Source organism: Perissodus microlepis, chromosome 18 (assembly GCF_051167445.1).
Source record: "Perissodus microlepis isolate ML-2025 ecotype Zambia chromosome 18, ASM5116744v1, whole genome shotgun sequence".
Classification (NCBI taxonomy): domain Eukaryota; kingdom Metazoa; phylum Chordata; class Actinopteri; order Cichliformes; family Cichlidae; genus Perissodus; species Perissodus microlepis.
The window spans coordinates 1,886,013-1,910,921 of NC_140478.1; the positions used below are offsets into that span (position 1 = coordinate 1,886,013).

General features: G+C 54.1%; 16 non-coding genes and 7 pseudogenes across 16 annotated transcripts; all 23 read right to left on the reverse strand.

Moving 5' to 3' along the window:
* Positions 1 to 651: 651 nt before the first annotated feature.
* On the reverse strand, positions 652 to 770 carry LOC146366541 (5S ribosomal RNA). Its single transcript, XR_014798001.1, has one exon. It is a non-coding gene; the product is annotated as a 5S ribosomal RNA (ribosomal RNA).
* An 890-nt stretch (positions 771 to 1,660) lies between these two features.
* Positions 1,661 to 1,779, reverse strand: LOC146366542 (5S ribosomal RNA; annotated as a pseudogene).
* Positions 1,780 to 2,708: 929 nt separating this feature from the next.
* Positions 2,709 to 2,827, reverse strand: LOC146366543 (5S ribosomal RNA). Its single transcript, XR_014798490.1, has one exon. It is a non-coding gene; the product is annotated as a 5S ribosomal RNA (ribosomal RNA).
* A 929-nt stretch (positions 2,828 to 3,756) lies between these two features.
* On the reverse strand, positions 3,757 to 3,875 carry LOC146366544 (5S ribosomal RNA). Its single transcript, XR_014798491.1, has one exon. It is a non-coding gene; the product is annotated as a 5S ribosomal RNA (ribosomal RNA).
* Positions 3,876 to 4,804: 929 nt separating this feature from the next.
* Positions 4,805 to 4,923, reverse strand: LOC146366545 (5S ribosomal RNA). The gene has a single exon (XR_014798492.1). It is a non-coding gene; the product is annotated as a 5S ribosomal RNA (ribosomal RNA).
* A 929-nt stretch (positions 4,924 to 5,852) lies between these two features.
* Positions 5,853 to 5,971, reverse strand: LOC146366546 (5S ribosomal RNA). The gene has a single exon (XR_014798493.1). It is a non-coding gene; the product is annotated as a 5S ribosomal RNA (ribosomal RNA).
* A 929-nt stretch (positions 5,972 to 6,900) lies between these two features.
* LOC146366547 (5S ribosomal RNA) lies at positions 6,901 to 7,019 on the reverse strand. Its single transcript, XR_014798494.1, has one exon. It is a non-coding gene; the product is annotated as a 5S ribosomal RNA (ribosomal RNA).
* A 1,358-nt stretch (positions 7,020 to 8,377) lies between these two features.
* Positions 8,378 to 8,496, reverse strand: LOC146366548 (5S ribosomal RNA). The gene has a single exon (XR_014798495.1). It is a non-coding gene; the product is annotated as a 5S ribosomal RNA (ribosomal RNA).
* A 929-nt stretch (positions 8,497 to 9,425) lies between these two features.
* Positions 9,426 to 9,534, reverse strand: LOC146366549 (5S ribosomal RNA; annotated as a pseudogene).
* Positions 9,535 to 10,463: 929 nt separating this feature from the next.
* LOC146366550 (5S ribosomal RNA) lies at positions 10,464 to 10,582 on the reverse strand. Its single transcript, XR_014797897.1, has one exon. It is a non-coding gene; the product is annotated as a 5S ribosomal RNA (ribosomal RNA).
* Positions 10,583 to 11,511: 929 nt separating this feature from the next.
* Positions 11,512 to 11,620, reverse strand: LOC146366551 (5S ribosomal RNA; annotated as a pseudogene).
* A 968-nt stretch (positions 11,621 to 12,588) lies between these two features.
* LOC146366552 (5S ribosomal RNA) lies at positions 12,589 to 12,707 on the reverse strand (annotated as a pseudogene).
* Positions 12,708 to 13,636: 929 nt separating this feature from the next.
* On the reverse strand, positions 13,637 to 13,755 carry LOC146366553 (5S ribosomal RNA). Its single transcript, XR_014797942.1, has one exon. It is a non-coding gene; the product is annotated as a 5S ribosomal RNA (ribosomal RNA).
* Positions 13,756 to 14,684: 929 nt separating this feature from the next.
* Positions 14,685 to 14,803, reverse strand: LOC146366554 (5S ribosomal RNA). The gene has a single exon (XR_014797912.1). It is a non-coding gene; the product is annotated as a 5S ribosomal RNA (ribosomal RNA).
* Positions 14,804 to 15,732: 929 nt separating this feature from the next.
* Positions 15,733 to 15,851, reverse strand: LOC146366555 (5S ribosomal RNA). The gene has a single exon (XR_014797949.1). It is a non-coding gene; the product is annotated as a 5S ribosomal RNA (ribosomal RNA).
* Positions 15,852 to 16,780: 929 nt separating this feature from the next.
* LOC146366556 (5S ribosomal RNA) lies at positions 16,781 to 16,899 on the reverse strand. Its single transcript, XR_014798369.1, has one exon. It is a non-coding gene; the product is annotated as a 5S ribosomal RNA (ribosomal RNA).
* Positions 16,900 to 17,828: 929 nt separating this feature from the next.
* LOC146366557 (5S ribosomal RNA) lies at positions 17,829 to 17,947 on the reverse strand. Its single transcript, XR_014798496.1, has one exon. It is a non-coding gene; the product is annotated as a 5S ribosomal RNA (ribosomal RNA).
* A 929-nt stretch (positions 17,948 to 18,876) lies between these two features.
* Positions 18,877 to 18,995, reverse strand: LOC146366558 (5S ribosomal RNA). Its single transcript, XR_014797979.1, has one exon. It is a non-coding gene; the product is annotated as a 5S ribosomal RNA (ribosomal RNA).
* An 890-nt stretch (positions 18,996 to 19,885) lies between these two features.
* Positions 19,886 to 20,004, reverse strand: LOC146366559 (5S ribosomal RNA; annotated as a pseudogene).
* Positions 20,005 to 20,796: 792 nt separating this feature from the next.
* Positions 20,797 to 20,915, reverse strand: LOC146366560 (5S ribosomal RNA; annotated as a pseudogene).
* Positions 20,916 to 21,843: 928 nt separating this feature from the next.
* On the reverse strand, positions 21,844 to 21,952 carry LOC146366561 (5S ribosomal RNA; annotated as a pseudogene).
* Positions 21,953 to 22,881: 929 nt separating this feature from the next.
* LOC146366562 (5S ribosomal RNA) lies at positions 22,882 to 23,000 on the reverse strand. The gene has a single exon (XR_014797950.1). It is a non-coding gene; the product is annotated as a 5S ribosomal RNA (ribosomal RNA).
* A 929-nt stretch (positions 23,001 to 23,929) lies between these two features.
* LOC146366563 (5S ribosomal RNA) lies at positions 23,930 to 24,048 on the reverse strand. Its single transcript, XR_014798497.1, has one exon. It is a non-coding gene; the product is annotated as a 5S ribosomal RNA (ribosomal RNA).
* Between the last annotated feature and the right edge of the window lie 861 nt (positions 24,049 to 24,909).

Here is a 24,909-nt window from a genome sequence, read left to right on the forward strand (position 1 = left end):
GCCACAGGCCCTTTTGTGGTGTAGATGGACTAAGCCAGCAGCGCAAGCCCTCGTGTAATGTAGATGGCCTCAGCCAGAAGCACAGGCCCTGGTGTGGTGTAGTTGGCCTCATCCAGTAGAGCAAGCCCTCGTGTGATGTATATGGCCTCATCCAGCAGCACAGGCCCTGGTGTGATTAAAATGGCCTCAACCAGCAACACAGGCCCTGGTGTGGGGTAGATGGCTTCAGCCAGAGCCACAGGCCCTGGTGTGGTGTAGTTGGCCTCAGCCAGAGGCACAGAACCTGGTGTGGTGTTGGTGGCCAAAGCCAGGAGCACAGGCCGTGGTGTGTTGTAGATGGCCTCAGCTAGCAGCATAGGACCTGGTGAGGTGGAGGTGGCTTCTTCCTGCAACTCAGGCCCTGGTGTGTTGTAGATGGCCTCAGCCGGAAGCACCGGTCCTCAGCCAGATGCACACGCCCTGGTGTAATTTAGATGACCTATCTTAGCAGCACAGGCCCCGGTGTGGTGCGGATGGCCTCACCTGGCAGCACAAGACATTGCTGAAAACAGCCAAAAGGAATGTCGTTTATGTGCCCTCATTAATGGGCAGCTGCTTTGGGTCTTTCAACACCCTCCTTCTCTGGATCAAAAGCAGTTCAATGACATGAAAAGCTTACGGCACCTGGTATTCCCAGGCGGTCTCCCATCCAAGTACTAACCAAGCCCAACCCTGCTTAGCTTCCGAGATCAGACGAGAGCAGGCGTGCTCAGGGTGGTATGGCCGTAAGATGCAGACCTCAGCACAAAGTGTCAATTTATGGAATCAAGTGGTGAGTTGGGCAGTACTTGAAGTTACGAAACACAACCCTCCAATTTAACTACATTGTTAATGGTAACTGCATGGTTGCCTAATACTCTAACCCAAGGACTCAATTTAGCTTTTAACCAGCAGTACAGGCCCTGGTTTGGTGTAGATGGCCTCCACCAGCAGCACAGGACCTGGTGTGGTGTAGGTGGCCTCAGCCAGAAGCAAAGGCCCTGGTGTGGTGTAGATGGACTAAGCCAGCAGCGCAAGCCCTCGTGTAATGTAGATGGCCTCAGCCAGAAGCACAGGCCCTGGTGTGGTGTAGTTGGCCTCATCCAGTAGAGCAAGCCCTCGTGTGATGTATATGGCCTCATCCAGCAGCACAGGCCCTGGTGTGAATAAAATGACCTCAACCAGCAACACAGGCCCTGGTGTGGGGTAGATGGCTTCAGCCAGAGCCACAGGCCCTGGTGTGGTGTAGTTGGCCTCAGCCAGAGCCACAGAACCTGGTGTGGTGTTGGTGGCCAAAGCCAGGAGCACAGGCCGTGGTGTGTTGTAGATGGCCTCAGCTAGCAGCACAGGACCTGGTGAGGTGGAGGTGGCTTCTTCCTGCAACTCAGGCCCTGGTGTGTTGTAGATGGCCTCAGCCGGAAGCACCGGTCCTCAGCCAGATGCACACGCCCTGGTGTAATTTAGATGACCTATCTTAGCAGCACAGGCCCCGGTGTGGTGCGGATGGCCTCACCTGGCAGCACAAGACATTGCTGAAAACAGCCAAAAGGAATGTCGTTTATGTGCCCTCATTAATGGGCAGCTGCTTTGGGTCTTTCAACACCCTCCTTCTCTGGATCAAAAGAAGTTCAGTGACATGAAAAGCTTACAGCACCTGGTATTCCCAGGCAGTCTCCCATCCAAGTACTAACCAAGCCAAACCCTGCTTAGCTTCCGAGATCAGACGAGAGCGGGCGTGCTCAGGGTAGTATGGCCGTAAGCTGCAGACCTCAGCACAAAGTGTCAATTTATGGAATCAAGTGGTGAGTTGGGCAGTACTTGAAGTTACGAAACACAACCCTCCAATTTAACTACATTGTTAATGGTAACTGCATGGTTGCCTAATACTCTAACCCAAGGACTCAATTTAGCTTTTAACCAGCAGTACAGGCCCTGGTTTGGTGTAGATGGCCTCCACCAGCAGCACAGGACCTGTTGTGGTGTAGGTGGCCTCAGCCAGAAGCAAAGGCCCTGGTGGGGTGTATATGGCCTAAGCCAGAGCCACAGGCCCTGGTGTGGTGTAGATGGACTAAGCCAGCAGCGCAAGCCCTCGTGTAATGTAGATGGCCTCAGCCAGAAGCACAGGCCCTGGTGTGGTGTAGTTGGCCTCATCCAGTAGAGCAAGCCCTCGTGTGATGTATATGGCCTCATCCAGCAGCACAGGCCCTGGTGTGATTAAAATGGCCTCAACCAGCAACACAGGCCCTGGTGTGGGGTAGATGGCTTCAGCCAGAGCCACAGGCCCTGGTGTGGTGTAGTTGGCCTCAGGCAGAGCCACAGAACCTGGTGTGGTGTTGGTGGCCAAAGCCAGGAGCACAGGCCGTGGTGTGTTGTAGATGGCCTCAGCTAGCAGCACAGGACCTGGTGAGGTGGAGGTGGCTTCTTCCTGCAACTCAGGCCCTGGTGTGTTGTAGATGGCCTCAGCCGGAAGCACCGGTCCTCAGCCAGATGCACACGCCCTGGTGTAATTTAGATGACCTATCTTAGCAGCACAGGCCCCGGTGTGGTGCGGATGGCCTCACCTGGCAGCACAAGACATTGCTGAAAACAGCCAAAAGGAATGTCGTTTATGTGCCCTCATTAATGGGCAGCTGCTTTGGGTCTTTCAACACCCTCCTTCTCTGGATCAAAAGCAGTTCAATGACATGAAAAGCTTACAGCACCTGGTATTCCCAGGCGGTCTCCCATCCAAGTACTAACCAAGCCCAACCCTGCTTAGCTTCCGAGATCAGACGAGAGCGGGCGTGCTCAGGGTGGTATGGCCGTAAGCTGCAGACCTCAGCACAAAGTGTCAATTTATGGAATCAAGTGGTGAGTTGGGCAGTACTTGAAGTTACGAAACACAACCCTCCAATTTAACTACATTGTTAATGGTAACTGCATGGTTGCCTAATACCCTAACCCAAGGACTCAATTTAGCTTTTAACCAGCAGTACAGGCCCTGGTTTGGTGTAGATGGCCTCCACCAGCAGCACAGGACCTGGTGTGGTGTAGGTGGCCTCAGCCAGAAGCAAAGGCCCTGGTGGGGTGTATATGGCCTAAGCCAGAGCCACAGGCCCTGGTGTGGTGTAGATGGACTAAGCCAGCAGCGCAAGCCCTCGTGTAATGTAGATGGCCTCAGCCAGAAGCACAGGCCCTGGTGTGGTGTAGTTGGCCTCATCCAGTAGAGCAAGCCCTCGTGTGATGTATATGGCCTCATCCAGCAGCACAGGCCCTGGTGTGATTAAAATGGCCTCAACCAGTAACACAGGCCCTGGTGTGGGGTAGATGGCTTCAGCCAGAGCCACAGGCCCTGGTGTGGTGTAGTTGGCCTCAGCCAGAGCCACAGAACCTGGTGAGGTGTTGGTGGCCAAAGCCAGGAGCACAGGCCGTGGTGTGTTGTAGATGGCCTCAGCTAGCAGCACAGGACCTGGTGAGGTGGAGGTGGCTTCTTCCTGAAACTCAGGCCCTGGTGTGTTGTAGAAGGCCTCAGCCGGAAGCACCGGTCCTCAGCCAGATGCACACGCCCTGGTGTAATTTAGATGACCTATCTTAGCAGCACAGGCCCCGGTGTGGTGCGGATGGCCTCACCTGGCAGCACAAGACATTGCTGAAAACAGCCAAAAGGAATGTCGTTTATGTGCCCTCATTAATGGGCAGCTGCTTTGGGTCTTTCAACACCCTCCTTCTCTGGATCAAAAGCAGTTCAATGACATGAAAAGCTTACAGCACCTGGTATTCCCAGGCGGTCTCCCATCCAAGTACTAACCAAGCCCAACCCTGCTTAGCTTCCGAGATCAGACGAGAGCGGGCGTGCTCAGGGTGGTATGGCCGTAAGCTTCAGACCTCAGCACAAAGTGTCAATTTATGGAATCAAGTGGTGAGTTGGGCAGTACTTGAAGTTACGAAACACAACCCTCCAATTTAACTACATTGTTAATGGTAACTGCATGGTTGCCTAATACTCTAACCCAAGGACTCAATTTAGCTTTTAACCAGCAGTACAGGCCCTGGTTTGGTGTAGATGGCCTCCACCAGCAGCACAGGACCTGGTGTGGTGTAGGTGGCCTCAGCCAGAAGCAAAGGCCCTGGTGGGGTGTATATGGCCTAAGCCAGAGCCACAGGCCCTGGTGTGGTGTAGATGGACTAAGCCAGCAGCTCAAGCCCTCGTGTAATGTAGATGGCCTCAGCCAGAAGCACAGGCCCTGGTGTGGTGTAGTTGGCCTCATCCAGTAGAGCAAGCCCTCGTGTGATGTATATGGCCTCATCCAGCAGCACAGGCCCTGGTGTGATTAAAATGGCCTCAACCAGCAACACAGGCCCTGGTGTGGGGTAGATGGCTTCAGCCAGAGCCACAGGCCCTGGTGTGGTGTAGTTGGCCTCAGCCAGAGCCACAGAACCTGGTGTGGTGTTGGTGGCCAAAGCCAGGAGCACAGGCCGTGGTGTGTTGTAGATGGCCTCAGCTAGCTGCACAGGACCTGGTGAGGTGGAGGTGGCTTCTTCCTGCAACTCAGGCCCTGGTGTGTTGTAGATGGCCTCAGCTGGAAGCACCGGTCCTCAGCCAGATGCACACGCCCTGGTGTAATTTAGATGACCTATCTTAGCAGCACAGGCCCCGGTGTGGTGCGGATGGCCTCACCTGGCAGCACAAGACATTGCTGAAAACAGCCAAAAGGAATGTCGTTTATGTGCCCTCATTAATGGGCAGCTGCTTTGGGTCTTTCAACACCCTCCTTCTCTGGATCAAAAGCAGTTCAATGACATGAAAAGCTTACAGCACCTGGTATTCCCAGGCGGTCTCCCATCCAAGTACTAACCAAGCCCAACCCTGCTTAGCTTCCGAGATCAGACGAGAGCGGGCGTGCTCAGGGTGGTATGGCCGTAAGCTGCAGACCTCAGTACAAAGTGTCAATTTATGGAATCAAGTGGTGAGTTGGGCAGTACTTGAAGTTACGAAACACAACCCTCCAATTTAACTACATTGTTAATGGTAACTGCATGGTTGCCTAATACTCTAACCCAAGGACTCAATTTATCTTTTAACCAGCAGTACAGGCCCTGGTTTGGTGTAGATGGCCTCCACCAGCAGCACAGGACCTGGTGTGGTGTAGGTGGCCTCAGCCAGAAGCAAAGGCCCTGGTGGGGTGTATATGGCCTAAGCCAGAGCCACAGGCCCTGGTGTGGTGTAGATGGACTAAGCCAGCAGCGCAAGCCCTCGTGTAATGTAGATGGCCTCAGCCAGAAGCACAGGCCCTGGTGTGGTGTAGTTGGCCTCATCCAGTAGAGCAAGCCCTCGTGTGATGTATATGGCCTCATCCAGCAGCACAGGCCCTGGTGTGATTAAAATGGCCTCAACCAGCAACACAGGCCGTGGTGTGGGGTAGATGGCTTCAGCCAGAGCCACAGGCCCTGGTGTGGTGTAGTTGGCCTCAGCCAGAGCCACAGAACCTGGTGTGGTGTAGGTGGCCAAAGCCAGGAGCACAGGCCGTGGTGTGTTGTAGATGGCCTCAGCTAGCTGCACAGGACCTGGTGAGGTGGAGGTGGCTTCTTCCTGCAACTCAGGCCCTGGTGTGTTGTAGATGTTCTCAGCCGGAAGCAACGGTCCTCAGCCAGATGCAGACGCCCTGGTGTAATTTAGATGACCTATCTTAGCAGCACAGGCCCCGGTGTGGTGCGGATGGCCTCACCTGGCAGCACAAGACATTGCTGAAAACAGCCAAAAGGAATGTCGTTTATGTGCCCTCATTAATGGGCAGCTGCTTTGGGTCTTTCAACACCCTCCTTCTCTGGATCAAAAGCAGTTCAATGACATGAAAAGCTTACAGCACCTGGTATTCCCAGGCGGTCTCCCATCCAAGTACTAACCAAGCCCAACCCTGCTTAGCTTCCGAGATCAGACGAGAGCGGGCGTGCTCAGGGTGGTATGGCCGTAAGCTGCAGACCTCAGCACAAAGTGTCAATTTATGGAATCAAGTGGTGAGTTGGGCAGTACTTGAAGTTACGAAACACAACCCTCCAATTTAACTACATTGTTAATGGTAACTGCATGGTTGCCTAATACTCTAACCCAAGGACTCAATTTAGCTTTTAACCAGCAGTACAGGCCCTGGTTTGGTGTAGATGGCCTCCACCAGCAGCACAGGACCTGGTGTGGTGTAGGTGGCCTCAGCCAGAAGCAAAGGCCCTGGTGGGGTGTATATGGCCTAAGCCAGAGCCACAGGCCCTGGTGTGGTGTAGATGGACTAAGCCAGCAGCGCAAGCCCTCGTGTAATGTAGATGGCCTCAGCCAGAAGCACAGGCCCTGGTGTGGTGTAGTTGGCCTCATCCAGTAGAGCAAGCCCTCGTGTGATGTATATGGCCTCATCCAGCAGCACAGGCCCTGGTGTGATTAAAATGGCCTCAACCAGTAACACAGGCCCTGGTGTGGGGTAGATGGCTTCAGCCAGAGCCACAGGCCCTGGTGTGGTGTAGTTGGCCTCAGCCAGAGCCACAGAACCTGGTGTGGTGTTGGTGGCCAAAGCCAGGAGCACAGGCCGTGGTGTGTTGTAGATGGCCTCAGCTAGCAGCACAGGACCTGGTGAGGTGGAGGTGGCTTCTTCCTGAAACTCAGGCCCTGGTGTGTTGTAGAAGGCCTCAGCCGGAAGCACCGGTCCTCAGCCAGATGCACACGCCCTGGTGTAATTTAGATGACCTATCTTAGCAGCACAGGCCCCGGTGTGGTGCGGATGGCCTCACCTGGCAGCACAAGACATTGCTGAAAACAGCCAAAAGGAATGTCGTTTATGTGCCCTCATTAATGGGCAGCTGCTTTGGGTCTTTCAACACCCTCCTTCTCTGGATCAAAAGCAGTTCAATGACATGAAAAGCTTACAGCACCTGGTATTCCCAGGCGGTCTCCCATCCAAGTACTAACCAAGCCCAACCCTGCTTAGCTTCCGAGATCAGACGAGAGCGGGCGTGCTCAGGGTGGTATGGCCGTAAGCTTCAGACCTCAGCACAAAGTGTCAATTTATGGAATCAAGTGGTGAGTTGGGCAGTACTTGAAGTTACGAAACACAACCCTCCAATTTAACTACATTGTTAATGGTAACTGCATGGTTGCCTAATACTCTAACCCAAGGACTCAATTTAGCTTTTAACCAGCAGTACAGGCCCTGGTTTGGTGTAGATGGCCTCCACCAGCAGCACAGGACCTGGTGTGGTGTAGGTGGCCTCAGCCAGAAGCAAAGGCCCTGGTGGGGTGTATATGGCCTAAGCCAGAGCCACAGGCCCTGGTGTGGTGTAGATGGACTAAGCCAGCAGCTCAAGCCCTCGTGTAATGTAGATGGCCTCAGCCAGAAGCACAGGCCCTGGTGTGGTGTAGTTGGCCTCATCCAGTAGAGCAAGCCCTCGTGTGATGTATATGGCCTCATCCAGCAGCACAGGCCCTGGTGTGATTAAAATGGCCTCAACCAGCAACACAGGCCCTAGTGTGGGGTAGATGGCTTCAGCCAGAGCCACAGGCCCTGGTGTGGTGTAGTTGGCCTCAGCCAGAGCCACAGAAACTGGTGTGGTGTTGGTGGCCAAAGCCAGGAGCACAGGCCGTGGTGTGTTGTAGATGGCCTTCACCAGCAGCACAGGACCTGGTGTGGTGTAGGTGGCCTCAGCCAGAAGCAAAGGCCCTGGTCGGGTGTATATGGCCTAAGCCAGAGCCACAGGCCCTGGTGTGGTGTAGATGGACTAAGCCAGCAGCGCAAGCCCTCGTGTAATGTAGATGGCCTCAGCCAGAAGCACAGGCCCTGGTGTGGTGTAGTTGGCCTCATCCAGTAGAGCAAGCCCTCGTGTGATGTATATGGCCTCATCCAGCAGCACAGGCCCTGGTGTGATTAAAATGGCCTCAACCAGCAACACAGGCCCTGGTGTGGGGTAGATGGCTTCAGCCAGAGCCACAGGCCCTGGTGTGGTGTAGTTGGCCTCAGCCAGAGCCACAGAACCTGGTGTGGTGTTGGTGGCCAAAGCCAGGAGCACAGGCCGTGGTGTGTTGTAGATGGCCTCAGCTAGCTGCACAGGACCTGGTGAGGTGGAGGTGGCTTCTTCCTGCAACTCAGGCCCTGGTGTGTTGTAGATGGCCTCAGCTGGAAGCACCGGTCCTCAGCCAGATGCACACGCCCTGGTGTAATTTAGATGACCTATCTTAGCAGCACAGGCCCCGGTGTGGTGCGGATGGCCTCACCTGGCAGCACAAGACATTGCTGAAAACAGCCAAAAGGAATGTCGTTTATGTGCCCTCATTAATGGGCAGCTGCTTTGGGTCTTTCAACACCCTCCTTCTCTGGATCAAAAGCAGTTCAATGACATGAAAAGCTTACAGCACCTGGTATTCCCAGGCGGTCTCCCATCCAAGTACTAACCAAGCCCAACCCTGCTTAGCTTCCGAGATCAGACGAGAGCGGGCGTGCTCAGGGTGGTATGGCCGTAAGCTGCAGACCTCAGTACAAAGTGTCAATTTATGGAATCAAGTGGTGAGTTGGGCAGTACTTGAAGTTACGAAACACAACCCTCCAATTTAACTACATTGTTAATGGTAACTGCATGGTTGCCTAATACTCTAACCCAAGGACTCAATTTATCTTTTAACCAGCAGTACAGGCCCTGGTTTGGTGTAGATGGCCTCCACCAGCAGCACAGGACCTGGTGTGGTGTAGGTGGCCTCAGCCAGAAGCAAAGGCCCTGGTGGGGTGTATATGGCCTAAGCCAGAGCCACAGGCCCTGGTGTGGTGTAGATGGACTAAGCCAGCAGCGCAAGCCCTCGTGTAATGTAGATGGCCTCAGCCAGAAGCACAGGCCCTGGTGTGGTGTAGTTGGCCTCATCCAGTAGAGCAAGCCCTCGTGTGATGTATATGTTCTCATCCAGCAGCACAGGCCCTGGTGTGATTAAAATGGCCTCAACCAGCAACACAGGCCGTGGTGTGGGGTAGATGGCTTCAGCCAGAGCCACAGGCCCTGGTGTGGTGTAGTTGGCCTCAGCCAGAGCCACAGAACCTGGTGTGGTGTAGGTGGCCAAAGCCAGGAGCACAGGCCGTGGTGTGTTGTAGATGGCCTCAGCTAGCTGCACAGGACCTGGTGAGGTGGAGGTGGCTTCTTCCTGCAACTCAGGCCCTGGTGTGTTGTAGATGTTCTCAGCCGGAAGCAACGGTCCTCAGCCAGATGCAGACGCCCTGGTGTAATTTAGATGACCTATCTTAGCAGCACAGGCCCCGGTGTGGTGCGGATGGCCTCACCTGGCAGCACAAGACATTGCTGAAAACAGCCAAAAGGAATGTCGTTTATGTGCCCTCATTAATGGGCAGCTGCTTTGGGTCTTTCAACACCCTCCTTCTCTGGATCAAAAGCAGTTCAATGACATGAAAAGCTTACAGCACCTGGTATTCCCAGGCGGTCTCCCATCCAAGTACTAACCAAGCCCAACCCTGCTTAGCTTCCGAGATCAGGCGTGCTCAGGGTGGCATGGCCGTAAGCTGCAGACCTCAGCACAAAGTGTCAATTTATGGAATCAAGTGGTGAGTTGGGCAGTACTTGAAGTTACGAAACACAACCCTCCAATTTAACTACATTGTTAATGGTAACTGCATGGTTGCCTAATACCCTAACCCAAGGACTCAATTTAGCTTTTAACCAGCAGTACAGGCCCTGGTTTGGTGTAGATGGCCTCCACCAGCAGCACAGGACCTGGTGTGGTGTAGGTGGCCTCAGCCAGAAGCAAAGGCCCTGGTGGGGTGTATATGGCCTAAGCCAGAGCCACAGGCCCTGGTGTGGTGTAGATGGACTAAGCCAGCAGCGCAAGCCCTCGTGTAATGTAGATGGCCTCAGCCAGAAGCACAGGCCCTGGTGTGGTGTAGTTGGCCTCATCCAGTAGAGCAAGCCCTCGTGTGATGTATATGGCCTCATCCAGCAGCACAGGCCCTGGTGTGATTAAAATGGTCTCAACCAGCAACACAGGCCCTGGTGTGGGGTAGATGGCTTCAGCCAGAGCCACAGGCCCTGGTGTGGTGTAGTTGGCCTCAGCCAGAGCCACAGAACCTGGTGTGGTGTTGGTGGCCAAAGCCAGGAGCACAGGCCGTGGTGTGTTGTAGATGGCCTCAGCTAGCAGCACAGGACCTGGTGAGGTGGAGGTGGCTTCTTCCTGCAACTCAGGCCCTGGTGTGTTGTAGAAGGCCTCAGCCGGAAGCACCGGTCCTCAGCCAGATGCACACGCCCTGGTGTAATTTAGATGACCTATCTTAGCAGCACAGGCCCCGGTGTGGTGCGGATGGCCTCACCTGGCAGCACAAGACATTGCTGAAAACAGCCAAAAGGAATGTCGTTTATGTGCCCTCATTAATGGGCAGCTGCTTTGGGTCTTTCAACACCCTCCTTCTCTGGATCAAAAGCAGTTCAATGACATGAAAAGCTTACGGCAACTGGTATTCCCAGGCGGTCTCCCATCCAAGTACTAACCAAGCCCAACCCTGCTTAGCTTCCGAGATCAGACGAGAGCGGGCGTGCTCAGGGTGGTATGGCCGTAAGCTGCAGACCTCAGCACAAAGTGTCAATTTATGGAATCAAGTGGTGAGTTGGGCAGTACTTGAAGTTACGAAACACAACCCTTCAATTTAACTACATTGTTAATGGTAACTGCATGGTTGCCTAATACTCTAACCCAAGGACTCAATTTAGCTTTTAACCAGCAGTACAGGCCCTGGTTTGGTGTAGATGGCCTCCACCAGCAGCACAGGACCTGGTGTGGTGTAGGTGGCCTCAGCCAGAAGCAAAGGCCCTGGTGGGGTGTATATGGCCTAAGCCAGAGCCACAGGCCCTGGTGTGGTGTAGATGGACTAAGCCAGCAGCGCAAGCCCTCGTGTAATGTAGATGGCCTCAGCCAGAAGCACAGGCCCTGGTGTGGTGTAGTTGGCCTCATCCAGTAGAGCAAGCCCTCGTGTGATGTATATGGCCTCATCCAGCAGCACAGGCCCTGGTGTGATTAAAATGGCCTCAACCAGCAACACAGGCCCTGGTGTGGGGTAGAGGGCTTCAGCCAGAGCCACAGGCCCTGGTGTGGTGTAGTTGGCCTCAGCCAGAGCCACAGAACCTGGTGTGGTGTTGGTGGCCAAAGCCAGGAGCACAGGCCGTGGTGTGTTGTAGATAGCCTCAGCTAGCAGCACAGGACCTGGTGAGGTGGAGGTGGCTTCTTCCTGCAACTCAGGCCCTGGTGTGTTGTAGAAGGCCTCAGCCGGAAGCACCGGTCCTCAGCCAGATGCACACGCCCTGGTGTAATTTAGATGACCTATCTTAGCAGCACAGGCCCCGGTGTGGTGCGGATGGCCTCACCTGGCAGCACAAGACATTGCTGAAAACAGCCAAAAGGAATGTCGTTTATGTTCCCTCATTAATGGGCAGCTGCTTTGGGTCTTTCAACACCCTCCTTCTCTGGATCAAAAGCAGTTCAATGACATGAAAAGCTTACGGCACCTGGTATTCCCAGGCGGTCTCCCATCCAAGTACTAACCAAGCCCAACCCTGCTTAGCTTCCGAGATCAGACGTGCTCAGGGTGGTATGGCCATAAGCTGCAGACCTCAGCACAAAGTGTCAATTTATGGAATCAAGTGGTGAGTTGGGCAGTACTTGAAGTTACGAAACACAACCCTCCAATTTAACTACATTGTTAATGGTAACTGCATGGTTGCCTAATACTCTAACCCAAGGACTCAATTTATCTTTTAACCAGCAGTACAGGCCCTGGTTTGGTGTAGATGGCCTCCACCAGCAGCACAGGACCTGGTGTGGTGTAGGTGGCCTCAGCCAGAAGCAAAGGCCCTGGTGGGGTGTATATGGCCTAAGCCAGAGCCACAGGCCCTGTTGTGGTGTAGATGGACTAAGCCAGCAGCGCAAGCCCTCGTGTAATGTAGATGGCCTCAGCCAGAAGCACAGGCCCTGGTGTGGTGTAGTTGGCCTCATCCAGTAGAGCAAGCCCTCGTGTGATGTATATGGCCTCATCCAGCAGCACAGGCCCTGGTGTGATTAAAATGGCCTCAACCAGCAACACAGGCCCTGGTGTGGGGTAGATGGCTTCAGCCAGAGCCACAGGCCCTGGTGTGGGGTAGAGGGCTTCAGCCAGAGCCACAGGCCCTGGTGTGGTGTAGTTGGCCTCAGCCAGAGCCACAGAACCTGTTGTGGTGTTGGTGGCCAAAGCCAGGAGCACAGGCCGTGGTGTGTTGTAGATGGCCTCAGCTAGCAGCACAGGACCTGGTGAGGTGGAGGTGGCTTCTTCCTGAAACTCAGGCCCTGGTGTGTTGTAGATGGCCTCAGCCGGAAGCACCGGTCCTCAGCCAGATGCAGACGCCCTGGTGTAATTTAGATGACCTATCTTAGCAGCACAGGCCCCGGTGTGGTGCGGATGGCCTCACCTGGCAGCACAAGACATTGCTGAAAACAGCCAAAAGGAATGTCGTTTATGTGCCCTCATTAATGGGCAGCTGCTTTGGGTCTTTCAACACCCTCCTTCTCTGGATCAAAAGCAGTTCAATGACATGAAAAGCTTACGGCACCTGGTATTCCCAGGCGGTCTCCCATCCAAGTACTAACCAAGCCCAACCCTGCTTAGTTTCCAAGATCAGACGAGAGCGGGCGTGCTCAGGGTGGTATGGCCGTAAGCTGCAGAGCTCAGCACAAAGTGTCAATTTATGGAATCAAGTGGTGAGTTGGGCAGTACTTGAAGTTACGAAACACAACCCTCCAATTTAACTACATTGTTAATGGTAACTGCATGGTTGCCTAATACCCTAACCCAAGGACTCAATTTAGCTTTTAACCAGCAGTACAGGCCCTGGTTTGGTGTAGATGGCCTCCACCAGCAGCACAGGACCTGGTGTGGTGTAGGTGGCCTCAGCCAGAAGCAAAGGCCCTGGTGGGGTGTATATGGCCTAAGCCAGAGCCACAGGCCCTGTTGTGGTGTAGATGGACTAAGCCAGCAGCGCAAGCCCTCGTGTAATGTAGATGGCCTCAGCCAGAAGCACAGGCCCTGGTGTGGTGTAGTTGGCCTCATCCAGTAGAGCAAGCCCTCGTGTGATGTATATGGCCTCATCCAGCAGCACAGGCCCTGGTGTGATTAAAATGGCCTCAACCAGCAACACAGGCCCTGGTGTGGGGTAGATGGCTTCAGCCAGAGCCACAGGCCCTGGTGTGGTGTAGTTGGCCTCAGCCAGAGCCACAGAACCTGGTGTGGTGTTGGTGGCCAAAGCCAGGAGCACAGGCCGTGGTGTGTTGTAGATGGCCTCAGCTAGCAGCACAGGACCTGGTGAGGTGGAGGTGGCTTCTTCCTGAAACTCAGGCCCTGGTGTGTTGTAGATGGCCTCAGCCGGAAGCACCGGTCCTCAGCCAGATGCACACGCCCTGGTGTAATTTAGATGACCTATCTTAGCAGCACAGGCCCCGGTGTGGTGCGGATGGCCTCACCTGGCAGCACAAGACATTGCTGAAAACAGCCAAAAGGAATGTCGTTTATGTGCCCTCATTAATGGGCAGCTGCTTTGGGTCTTTCAACACCCTCCTTCTCTGGATCAAAAGCAGTTCAATGACATGAAAAGCTTACAGCACCTGGTATTCCCAGGCGGTCTTCCATCCAAGTACTAACCAAGCCCAACCCTGCTTAGCTTCCGAGATCAGACGAGAGCGGGCGTGCTCAGGGTGGTATGGCCGTAAGCTGCAGAGCTCAGCACAAAGTGTCAATTTATGGAATCAAGTGGTGAGTTGGGCAGTACTTGAAGTTACGAAACACAACCCTCCAATTTAACTACATTGTTAATGGTAACTGCATGGTTACCTAATACTCTAACCCAAGGACTCAATTTATCTTTTAACCAGCAGTACAGGCCCTGGTTTGGTGTAGATGGCCTCCACCAGCAGCACAGGACCTGGTGTGGTGTAGGTGGCCTCAGCCAGAAGCAAAGGCCCTGGTGGGGTGTATATGGCCTAAGCCAGAGCCACAGGCCCTGGTGTGGTGTAGATGGACTAAGCCAGCAGCGCAAGCCCTCGTGTAATGTAGATTGCCTCAGCCAGAAGCACAGGCCCTGGTGTGGTGTAGTTGGCCTCATCCAGTAGAGCAAGCCCTCGTGTGATGTATATGGCCTCATCCAGCAGCACAGGCCCTGGTGTGATTAAAATGGCCTCAACCAGCAACACAGGCCCTGGTGTGGGGTAGATGGCTTCAGCCAGTGCCACAGGCCCTGGTGTGGTGTAGTTGGCCTCAGCCAGAGCCACAGAACCTGGTGTGGTGTAGGTGGCCAAAGCCAGGAGCACAGGCCGTGGTGTGTTGTAGATGGCCTCAGCTAGCTGCACAGGACCTGGTGAGGTGGAGGTGGCTTCTTCCTGCAACTCAGGCCCTGGTGTGTTGTAGATGTTCTCAGCCGGAAGCAACGGTCCTCAGCCAGATGCAGACGCCCTGGTGTAATTTAGATGACCTATCTTAGCAGCACAGGCCTCGGTGTGGTGCGGATGGCCTCACCTGGCAGCACAAGACATTGCTGAAAACAGCCAAAAGGAATGTCGTTTATGTGCCCTCATTAATGGGCAGCTGCTTTGGGTCTTTCAACACCCTCCTTCTCTGGATCAAAAGCAGTTCAATGACATGAAAAGCTTACAGCACCTGGTATTCCCAGGCGGTCTCCCATCCAAGTACTAAACAAGCCCAACCCTGCTTAGCTTCCGAGATCAGACGAGAGCGGGCGTGCTCAGGGTGGTATGGCCGTAAGCTGCAGACCTCAGCACAAAGTGTCAATTTATGGAATCAAGTGGTGAGTTGGGCAGTACTTGAAGTTACGAAACACAACCCTCCAATTTAACTACATTGTTAATGGTAACTGCATGGTTGCCTAATACTCTAACCCAAGGACTCAATTTAGCTTTTAACCAGCAGTACAGGCCCTGGTTTGGTGTAGATGGCCTCCAATAGCAGCACAGGACCTGGTGTGGTGTAGGTGGCCTCAGCCAGAAGCAAAGGCCCTGGTGGGGTGTATATGGCCTACGCCAGAGCCACAGGCCCTGGTGTGGTGTAGATGGACTAAGCCAGCAGCGCAAGCCCTCGTGTAATGTAGATGGCCTCAGCCAGAAGCACAGGCCCTGGTGTGGTGTAGTTGGCCTCATCCAGTAGAGCAAGCCCTCGTGTGATGTATATGGCCTCATCCAGCAGCACAGGCCCTGGTGTGATTAAAATGGCCTCAACCAGCAACACAGGCCTTGGTGTGGGGTAGATGGCTTCAGCCAGAGCCACAGGCCCTGGTGTGGTGTAGTTGGCCTCAGCCAGAGCCACAGAACCTGGTGTGGTGTTGGTGGCCAAAGCCAGGAGCACAGGCCGTGGTGTGTTGTAGATGGCCTCAGCTAGCAGCACAGGACCTGGTGAGGTGGAGGTGGCTTCTTCCTGAAACTCAGGCCCTGGTGTGTTGTAGATGGCCTCAGCCGGAAGCACCGGTCCTCAGCCAGATGCACACGCCCTGGTGTAATTTAGATGACCTATCTTAGCAGCACAGGCCCCGGTGTGGTGCGGATGGCCTCACCTGGCAGCACAAGACATTGCTGAAAACAGCCAAAAGGAATGTCGTTTATGTGCCCTCATTAATGGGCAGCTGCTTTGGGTCTTTCAACACCCTCCTTCTCTGGATCAAAAGCAGTTCAATGACATGAAAAGCTTACGGCACCTGGTATTCCCAGGCGGTCTCCCATCCAAGTACTAACCAAGCCCAACCCTGCTTAGCTTCCGAGATCAGACGAGAGCGGGCGTGCTCAGGGTGGTATGGCCGTATGCTGCAGACCTCAGCACAAAGTGTCAATTTATGGAATCAAGTGGTGAGTTGGGCAGTACTTGAAGTTACGAAACACAACCCTCCAATTTAACTACATTGTTAATGGTAACTGCATGGTTGCCTAATACTCTAACCCAAGGACTCAATTTAGCTTTTAACCAGCAGTACAGGCCCTGGTTTGGTGTAGATGGCCTCCACCAGCAGCACAGGACCTGGTGTGGTGTAGGTGGCCTCAGCCAGAAGCAAAGGCCCTGGTGGGGTGTATATGGCCTAAGCCAGAGCCACAGGCCCTGGTGTGGTGTAGATGGACTAAGCCAGCAGCGCAAGCCCTCGTGTAATGTAGATGGCCTCAGCCAGAAGCACAGGCCCTGGTGTGGTGTAGTTGGCCTCATCCAGTAGAGCAAGCCCTCGTGTGATGTATATGGCCTCATCCAGCAGCACAGGCCCTGGTGTGATTAAAATGGCCTCAACCAGCAACACAGGCCCTGGTGTGGGGTAGATGGCTTCAGCCAGAGCCACAGGCCCTGGTGTGGTGTAGTTGGCCTCAGCCAGAGCCACAGAAGCTGGTGTGGTGTTGGTGGCCAAAGCCAGGAGCACAGGCCGTGGTGTGTTGTAGATGGCCTCAGCTAGCAGCACAGGACCTGGTGAGGTGGAGGTGGCTTCTTCCTGCAACTCAGGCCCTGGTGTGTTGTAGATGGCCTCAGCCGGAAGCACCGGTCCTCAGCCAGATGCAGACGCCCTGGTGTAATTTAGATCACCTATCTTAGCAGCACAGGCCCCGGTGTGGTGCGGATGGCCTCACCTGGCAGCACAAGACATTGCTGAAAACAGCCAAAAGGAATGTCGTTTATGTGCCCTCATTAATGGGCAGCTGCTTTGGGTCTTTCAACACCCTCCTTCTCTGGATCAAAAGCAGTTCAATGACATGAAAAGCTTACGGCACCTGGTATTCCCAGGCGGTCTCCCATCCAAGTACTAACCAAGCCCAACCCTGCTTAGCTTCCGAGATCAGACGAGAGCGGGCGTGCTCAGGGTGGTATGGCCGTAAGCTGCAGACCTCAGCACAAAGTGTCAATTTATGGAATCAAGTGGTGAGTTGGGCAGTACTTGAAGTTACGAAACACAACCCTCCAATTTAACTACATTGTTAATGGTAACTGCATGGTTGCCTAATACTCTAACCCAAGGACTCAATTTAGCTTTTAACCAGCAGTACAGGCCCTGGTTTGGTGTAGATGGCCTCCACCAGCAGCACAGGACCTGGTGTGGTGTAGGTGGCCTCAGCCAGAAGCAAAGGCCCTGGTGGGGTGTATATGGCCTAAGCCAGAGCCACAGGCCCTGGTGTGGTGTAGATGGACTAAGCCAGCAGCGCAAGCCCTCGTGTAATGTAGATGGCCTCAGCCAGAAGCACAGGCCCTGGTGTGGTGTAGTTGGCCTCATCCAGTAGAGCAAGCCCTCGTGTGATGTATATGGCCTCATCCAGCAGCACAGGCCCTGGTGTGATTAAAATGGCCTCAACCAGCAACACAGGCCCTGGTGTGGGGTAGATGGCTTCAGCCAGAGCCACAGGCCCTGGTGTGGTGTAGTTGGCCTCAGCCAGAGCCACAGAACCTGGTGTGGTGTTGGTGGCCAAAGCCAGGAGCACAGGCCGTGGTGTGTTGTAGATGGCCTCAGCTAGCAGCACAGGACCTGGTGAGGTGGAGGTGGCTTCTTCCTGAAACTCAGGCCCTGGTGTGTTGTAGAAGGCCTCAGCCGGAAGCAACGGTCCTCAGCCAGATGCACACGCCCTGGTGTAATTTAGATGACCTATCTTAGCAGCACAGGCCCCGGTGTGGTGCGGATGGCCTCACCTGGCAGCACAAGACATTGCTGAAAACAGCCAAAAGGAATGTCGTTTATGTGCCCTCATTAATGGGCAGCTGCTTTGGGTCTTTCAACACCCTCCTTCTCTGGATCAAAAGCAGTTCAATGACATGAAAAGCTTACAGCACCTGGTATTCCCAGGCGGTCTCCCATCCAAGTACTAACCAAGCCCAACCCTGCTTAGCTTCCGAGATCAGACGAGAGCGGGCGTGCTCAGGGTGGTATGGCCGTAAGCTGCAGAGCTCAGCACAAAGTGTCAATTTATGGAATCAAGTGGTGAGTTGGGCAGTACTTGAAGTTACGAAACACAACCCTCCAATTTAACTACATTGTTAATGGTAACTGCATGGTTGCCTAATACTCTAACCCAAGGACTCAATTTAGCTTTTAACCAGCAGTACAGGCCCTGGTTTGGTGTAGATGGCCTCCACCAGCAGCACAGGACCTGGTGTGGTGTAGGTGGCCTCAGCCAGAAGCAAAGGCCCTGGTGGGGTGTATATGGCCTAAGCCAGAGCCAAAGGCCCTGGTGTGGTGTAGATGGACTAAGCCAGCAGCGCAAGCCCTCGTGTAATGTAGATGGCCTCAGCCAGAAGCACAGGCCCTGGTGTGGTGTAGTTGGCCTCATCCAGTAGAGCAAGCCCTCGTGTGATGTATATGGCCTCATCCAGCAGCACAGGCCCTGGTGTGAATAAAATGGCCTCAACCAGCAACACAGGCCCTGGTGTGGGGTAGATGGCTTCAGCCAGAGCCACAGGCCCTGGTGTGGTGTAGTTGGCCTCAGCCAGAGCCACAGAAGCTGGTGTGGTGTTGGTGGCCAAAGCCAGGAGCACAGGCCGTGGTGTGTTGTAGATGGCCTCAGCTAGCAGCACAGGACCTGGTGAGGTGGAGGTGGCTTCTTCCTGCAACTCAGGCCCTGGTGTGTTGTAGATGGCCTCAGCCGGAAGCACCGGTCCTCAGCCAGATGCACACGCCCTGGTGTAATTTAGATCACCTATCTTAGCAGCACAGGCCCCGGTGTGGTGCGGATGGCCTCACCTGGCAGCACAAGACATTGCTGAAAACAGCCAAAAGGAATGTCGTTTATGTGCCCTCATTAATGGGCAGCTGCTTTGGGTCTTTCAACACCCTCCTTCTCTGGATCAAAAGCAGTTCAATGACATGAAAAGCTTACAGCACCTGGTATTCCCAGGTGGTCTCCCATCCAAGTACTAACCAAGCCCAACCCTGCTTAGCTTCCGAGATCAGACGAGAGCGGGCGTGCTCAGGGTGGTATGGTCGTAAGCTGCAGACCTCAGCACAAAGTGTCAATTTATGGAATCAAGTGGTGAGTTGGGCAGTACTTGAAGTTACGAAACACAACCCTCCAATTTAACTACATTGTTAATGGTAACTGCATGGTTGCCTAATACTCTAACCCAAGGACTCAATTTAGCTTTTAACCAGCAGTACAGGCCCTGGTTTGGTGTAGATGGCCTCCACCAGCAGCACAGGACCTGGTGTGGTGTAGGTGGCCTCAGCCAGAGCCACAGGCCCTGGTGTGGTGTAGATGGACTAAGCCAGCAGCGCAAGCCCTCGTGTAATGTAGATGGCCTCAGCCAGAAGCACAGGCCCTGGTGTGGTGTAGTTGGCCTCATCCAGTAGAGCAAGCCCTCGTGTGATGTATATGGCCTCATCCAGCAGCACAGGCCCTGGTGTGAATAAAATGGCCTCAACCAGCAACACAGGCCCTGGTGTGGGGTAGATGGCTTCAGCCAGAGCCACAGGCCCTGGTGTGGTGTAGTTGGCCTCAGCCAGAGCCACAGAAGCTGGTGTGGTGTTGGTGGCCAAAGCCAGGAGCACAGGCCGTGGTGTGTTGTAGATGGCCTCAGCTAGCAGCACAGGACCTGGTGAGGTGGAGGTGGCTTCTTCCTGCAACTCAGGCCCTGGTGTGTTGTAGATGGCCTCAGCCGGAAGCACCGGTCCTCAGCCAGATGCACACGCCCTGGTGTAATTTAGATCACCTATCTTAGCAGCACAGGCCCCGGTGTGGTGCGGATGGCCTCACCTGGCAGCACAAGACATTGCTGAAAACAGCCAAAAGGAATGTCGTTTATGTGCCCTCATTAATGGGCAGCTGCTTTGGGTCTTTCAACACCCTCCTTCTCTGGATCAAAAGCAGTTCAATGACATGAAAAGCTTACAGCACCTGGTATTCCCAGGCGGTCTCCCATCCAAGTACTAACCAAGCCCAACCCTCCTTAGGTTCCGAGATCAGACGAGAGCGGGCGTGCTCAGGGTGGTATGGCCGTAAGCTGCAGACCTCAGCACAAAGTGTCAATTTATGGAATCAAGTGGTGAGTTGGGCAGTACTTGAAGTTACGAAACACAACCCTCCAGTTTAACTACATTGTTAATGGTAACTGCATGGTTGCCTAATACTCTAACCCAAGGACTCAATTTAGCTTTTAACCAGCAGTACAGGCCCTGGTTTGGTGTAGATGGCCTCCACCAGCAGCACAGGACCTGGTGTGGTGTAGGTGGCCTCAGCCAGAAGCAAAGGCCCTGGTGGGGTGTATATGGCCTAAGCCAGAGCCACAGGCCCTGTTGTGGTGTAGATGGACTAAGCCAGCAGCGCAAGCCCTCGTGTAATGTAGATGGCCTCAGCCAGAAGCACAGGCCCTGGTGTGGTGTAGTTGGCCTCATCCAGTAGAGCAAGCCCTCGTGTGATGTATATGGCCTCATCCAGCAGCACAGGCCCTGGTGTGATTAAAATGGCCTCAACCAGCAACACAGGCCCTGGTGTGGGGTAGATGGCTTAAGCCAGAGCCACAGGCCCTGGTGTGGTGTAGTTGGCCTCAGCCAGAGCCACAGAACCTGGTGTGGTGTTGGTGGCCAAAGCCAGGAGCACAGGCCGTGGTGTGATTTAGATGACCTATCTTAGCAGCACAGGCCCCGGTGTGGTGTGGATGGCCTCACCTGGCAGCACAAGACATTGCTGAAAACAGCCAAAAGGAATGTCGTTTATGTGCCCTCATTAATGGGCAGCTGCTTTGGGTCTTTCAACACCCTCCTTCTCTGGATCAAAAGCAGTTCAATGACATGAAAAGCTTCGAGCACCTGGTATTCCCAGGCGGTCTCCCATCCAAGTACTAACCAAGCCCAACCCTCCTTAGGTTCCGAGATCAGACGAGAGCGGGCGTGCTCAGGGTGGTATGGCCGTAAGCTGCAGACCTCAGCACAAAGTGTCAATTTATGGAATCAAGTGGTGAGTTGGGCAGTACTTGAAGTTACGAAACACAACCCTCCAGTTTAACTACATTGTTAATGGTAACTGCATGGTTGCCTAATACTCTAACCCAAGGACTCAATTTAGCTTTTAACCAGCAGTACAGGCCCTGGTTTGGTGTAGATGGCCTCCACCAGCAGCACAGGACCTGGTGTGGTGTAGGTGGCCTCAGCCAGAAGCAAAGGCCCTGGTGGGGTGTATATGGCCTAAGCCAGAGCCACAGGCCCTGGTGTGGTGTAGATGGACTAAGCCAGCAGCGCAAGCCCTCGTGTAATGTAGATGGCCTCAGCCAGAAGCACAGGCCCTGGTGTGGTGTAGTTGGCCTCATCCAGTAGAGCAAGCCCTCGTGTGATGTATATGGCCTCATCCAGCAGCACAGGCCCTGGTGTGATTAAAATGGCCTCAACCAGCAACACAGGCCCTGGTGTGGGGTAGATGGCTTCAGCCAGAGCCACAGGCCCTGGTGTGGTGTAGTTGGCCTCAGCCAGAGCCACAGAACCTGGTGTGGTGTTGGTGGCCAAAGCCAGGAGCACAGGCCGTGGTGTGTTGTAGATGGCCTCAGCTAGCAGCACAGGACCTGGTGAGTTGGAGGTGGCTTCTTCCTGCAACTCAGGCCCTGGTGTGTTGTAGAAGGCCTCAGCCGGAAGCACCGGTCCTCAGCCAGATGCAGACGCCCTGGTGTAATTTAGTTCACCTATCTTAGCAGCACAGGCCCCGGTGTGGTGCGGATGGCCTCACCTGGCAGCACAAGACATTGCTGAAAACAGCCAAAAGGAATGTCGTTTATGTGCCCTCATTAATGGGCAGCTGCTTTGGGTCTTAAACACCCTCCTTCTCTGGATCAAAAGAAGTTCAATGACATGAAAAGCTTACAGCACCTGGTATTGCCAGGCAGTCTCCCATCCAAGTACTAACCAAGCCCAACCCTGCTTAGCTTCCGAGATCAGACGAGCTCAGGGTGGTATGGCTGTAAGCTGCAGACCTCAGCACAAACTGTCAATTTATGGAATCAAGTGGTGAGTTGGGCAGTACTTGAAGTTACGAAACACAACCCTCCAATTTAACTACATTGTTAATGATAACTGCATGGTTGCCTAATACTCTAACCCAAGGACTCAATTTAGCTTTTAACCAGCAGTACAGGCCCTGGTTTGGTGTAGATGGCCTCCACCAGCAGCACAGGACCTGGTGTGGTGTAGGTGGCCTCAGCCAGAAGCAAAGGCCCTGGTGGGGTGTATATGGCCTAAGCCAGAGCCACAGGCCCTGGTGTGGTGTTGATGGACTAAGCCAGCAGCGCAAGCCCTCGTGTAATGTAGATGGCCTCAGCCAGAAGCACAGGCCCTGGTGTGGTGTAGTTGGCCTCATCCAGTAGAGCAAGCCCTCGTGTGATGTATATGGCCTCATCCAGCAGCACAGGCCCTGGTGTGATTAAAATGGCCTCAACCAGCAACACAGGCCCTGGTGTGGGGTAGATGGCTTCAGCCAGAGCCACAGGCCCTGGTGTGGTGTAGTTGGCCTCAGCCAGAGCCACAGAACCTGGTGTGGTGTAGGTGGCCAAAGCCAGGAGCACAGGCCGTGGTGTGTTGTAGATGGCCTCAGCTAGCTGCACAGGACCTGGTGAGGTGGAGGTGGCTTCTTCCTGCAACACAGGCCCTGGTGTGTTGTAGATGTTCTCAGCCGGAAGCACCGGTCCTCAGCCAGATGCACACGCCCTGGTGTAATTTAGATCACCTATCTTAGCAGCACAGGCCCCGGTGTGGTGCGGATGGCCTCACCTGGCAGCACAAGACATTGCTGAAAACAGCCAAAAGGAATGTCGTTTATGTGCCCTCATTAATGGGCAGCTGCTTTGGGTCTTTCAACACCCTCCTTCTCTGGATCAAAAGAAGTTCAAAGACATGAAAAGCTTACAGCACCTGGTATTCCCAGGCAGTCTCCCATCCAAGTACTAACCAAGCCCAACCCTGCTTAGCTTCCGAGATCAGACGAGAGCGGGCGTGCTCAGGGTGGTATGGCCGTAAGCTGCAGACCTCGGCACAAAGTGTCAATTTATGGAATCAAGTGGTGAGTTGGGCAGTACTTGAAGTTACGAAACACAACCCTCCAATTTAACTACATTGTTAATGGTAACTGCATGGTTGCCTAATACTCTAACCCAAGGACTCAATTTAGCTTTTAACCAGCAGTACAGGCCCTGGTTTGGTGTAGATGGCCTCCACCAGCAGCACAGGACCTGGTGTGGTGTAGGTGGCCTCAGCCAGAAGCAAAGGCCCTGGTGGGGTGTATATGGCCTAAGCCAGAGCCACAGGCCCTGGTGTGGTGTAGATGGACTAAGCCAGCAGCGCAAGCCCTCGTGTAATGTAGATGGCCTCAGCCAGAAGCACAGGCCCTGGTGTGGTGTAGTTGGCCTCATCCAGTAGAGCAAGCCCTCGTGTGATGTATATGGCCTCATCCAGCAGCACAGGCCCTGGTGTGATTAAAATGGCCTCAACCAGCAACACAGGCCCTGGTGTGGGGTAGATGGCTTCAGCCAGAGCCACAGGCCCTGGTGTGGTGTAGTTGGCCTCAGCCAGAGCCACAGAACCTGGTGTGGTGTAGGTGGCCAAAGCCAGGAGCACAGGCCGTGGTGTGTTGTAGATGGCCTCAGCTAGCTGCACAGGACCTGGTGAGGTGGAGGTGGCTTCTTCCTGCAACTCAGGCCCTGGTGTGTTGTAGATGTTCTCAGCCGGAAGCAACGGTCCTCAGCCAGATGCAGACGCCCTGGTGTAATTTAGATGACCTATCTTAGCAGCACAGGCCCCGGTGTGGTGCGGATGGCCTCACCTGGCAGCACAAGACATTGCTGAAAACAGCCAAAAGGAATGTCGTTTATGTGCCCTCATTAATGGGCAGCTGCTTTGGGTCTTTCAACACCCTCCTTCTCTGGATCAAAAGCAGTTCAATGACATGAAAAGCTTACAGCACCTGGTATTCCCAGGCGGTCTCCCATCCAAGTACTAACCAAGCCCAACCCTGCTTAGCTTCCGAGATCAGACGAGAGCGGGCGTGCTCAGGGTGGTATGGCCGTAAGCTGCAGACCTCAGCACAAAGTGTCAATTTATGGAATCAAGTGGTGAGTTGGGCAGTACTTGAAGTTACGAAACACAACCCTCCAATTTAACTACATTGTTAATGGTAACTGCATGGTTGCCTAATACCCTAACCCAAGGACTCAATTTAGCTTTTAACCAGCAGTACAGGCCCTGGTTTGGTGTAGATGGCCTCCACCAGCAGCACAGGACCTGGTGTGGTGTAGGTGGCCTCAGCCAGAAGCAAAGGCCCTGGTGGGGTGTATATGGCCTAAGCCAGAGCCACAGGCCCTGTTGTGGTGTAGATGGACAAAGCCAGCAGCGCAAGCCCTCGTGTAATGTAGATGGCCTCAGCCAGAAGCACAGGCCCTGGTGTGGTGTAGTTGGCCTCATCCAGTAGAGCAAGCCCTCGTGTGATGTATATGGCCTCATCCAGCAGCACAGGCCCTGGTGTGATTAAAATGGCCTCAACCAGCAACACAGGCCCTGGTGTGGGGTAGATGGCTTCAGCCAGAGCCACAGGCCCTGGTGTGGTGTAGTTGGCCTCAGCCAGAGCCACAGAACCTGGTGTGGTGTTGGTGGCCAAAGCCAGGAGCACAGGCCGTGGTGTGTTGTAGATGGCCTCAGCTAGCAGCACAGGACCTGGTGAGGTGGAGGTGGCTTCTTCCTGCAACTCAGGCCCTGGTGTGTTGTAGAAGGCCTCAGCCGGAAGCACCGGTCCTCAGCCAGATGCACACGCCCTGGTGTAATTTAGATCACCTATCTTAGCAGCACAGGCCCCGGTGTGGTGCGGATGGCCTCACCTGGCAGCACAAGACATTGCTGAAAACAGCCAAAAGGAATGTCGTTTATGTGCCCTCATTA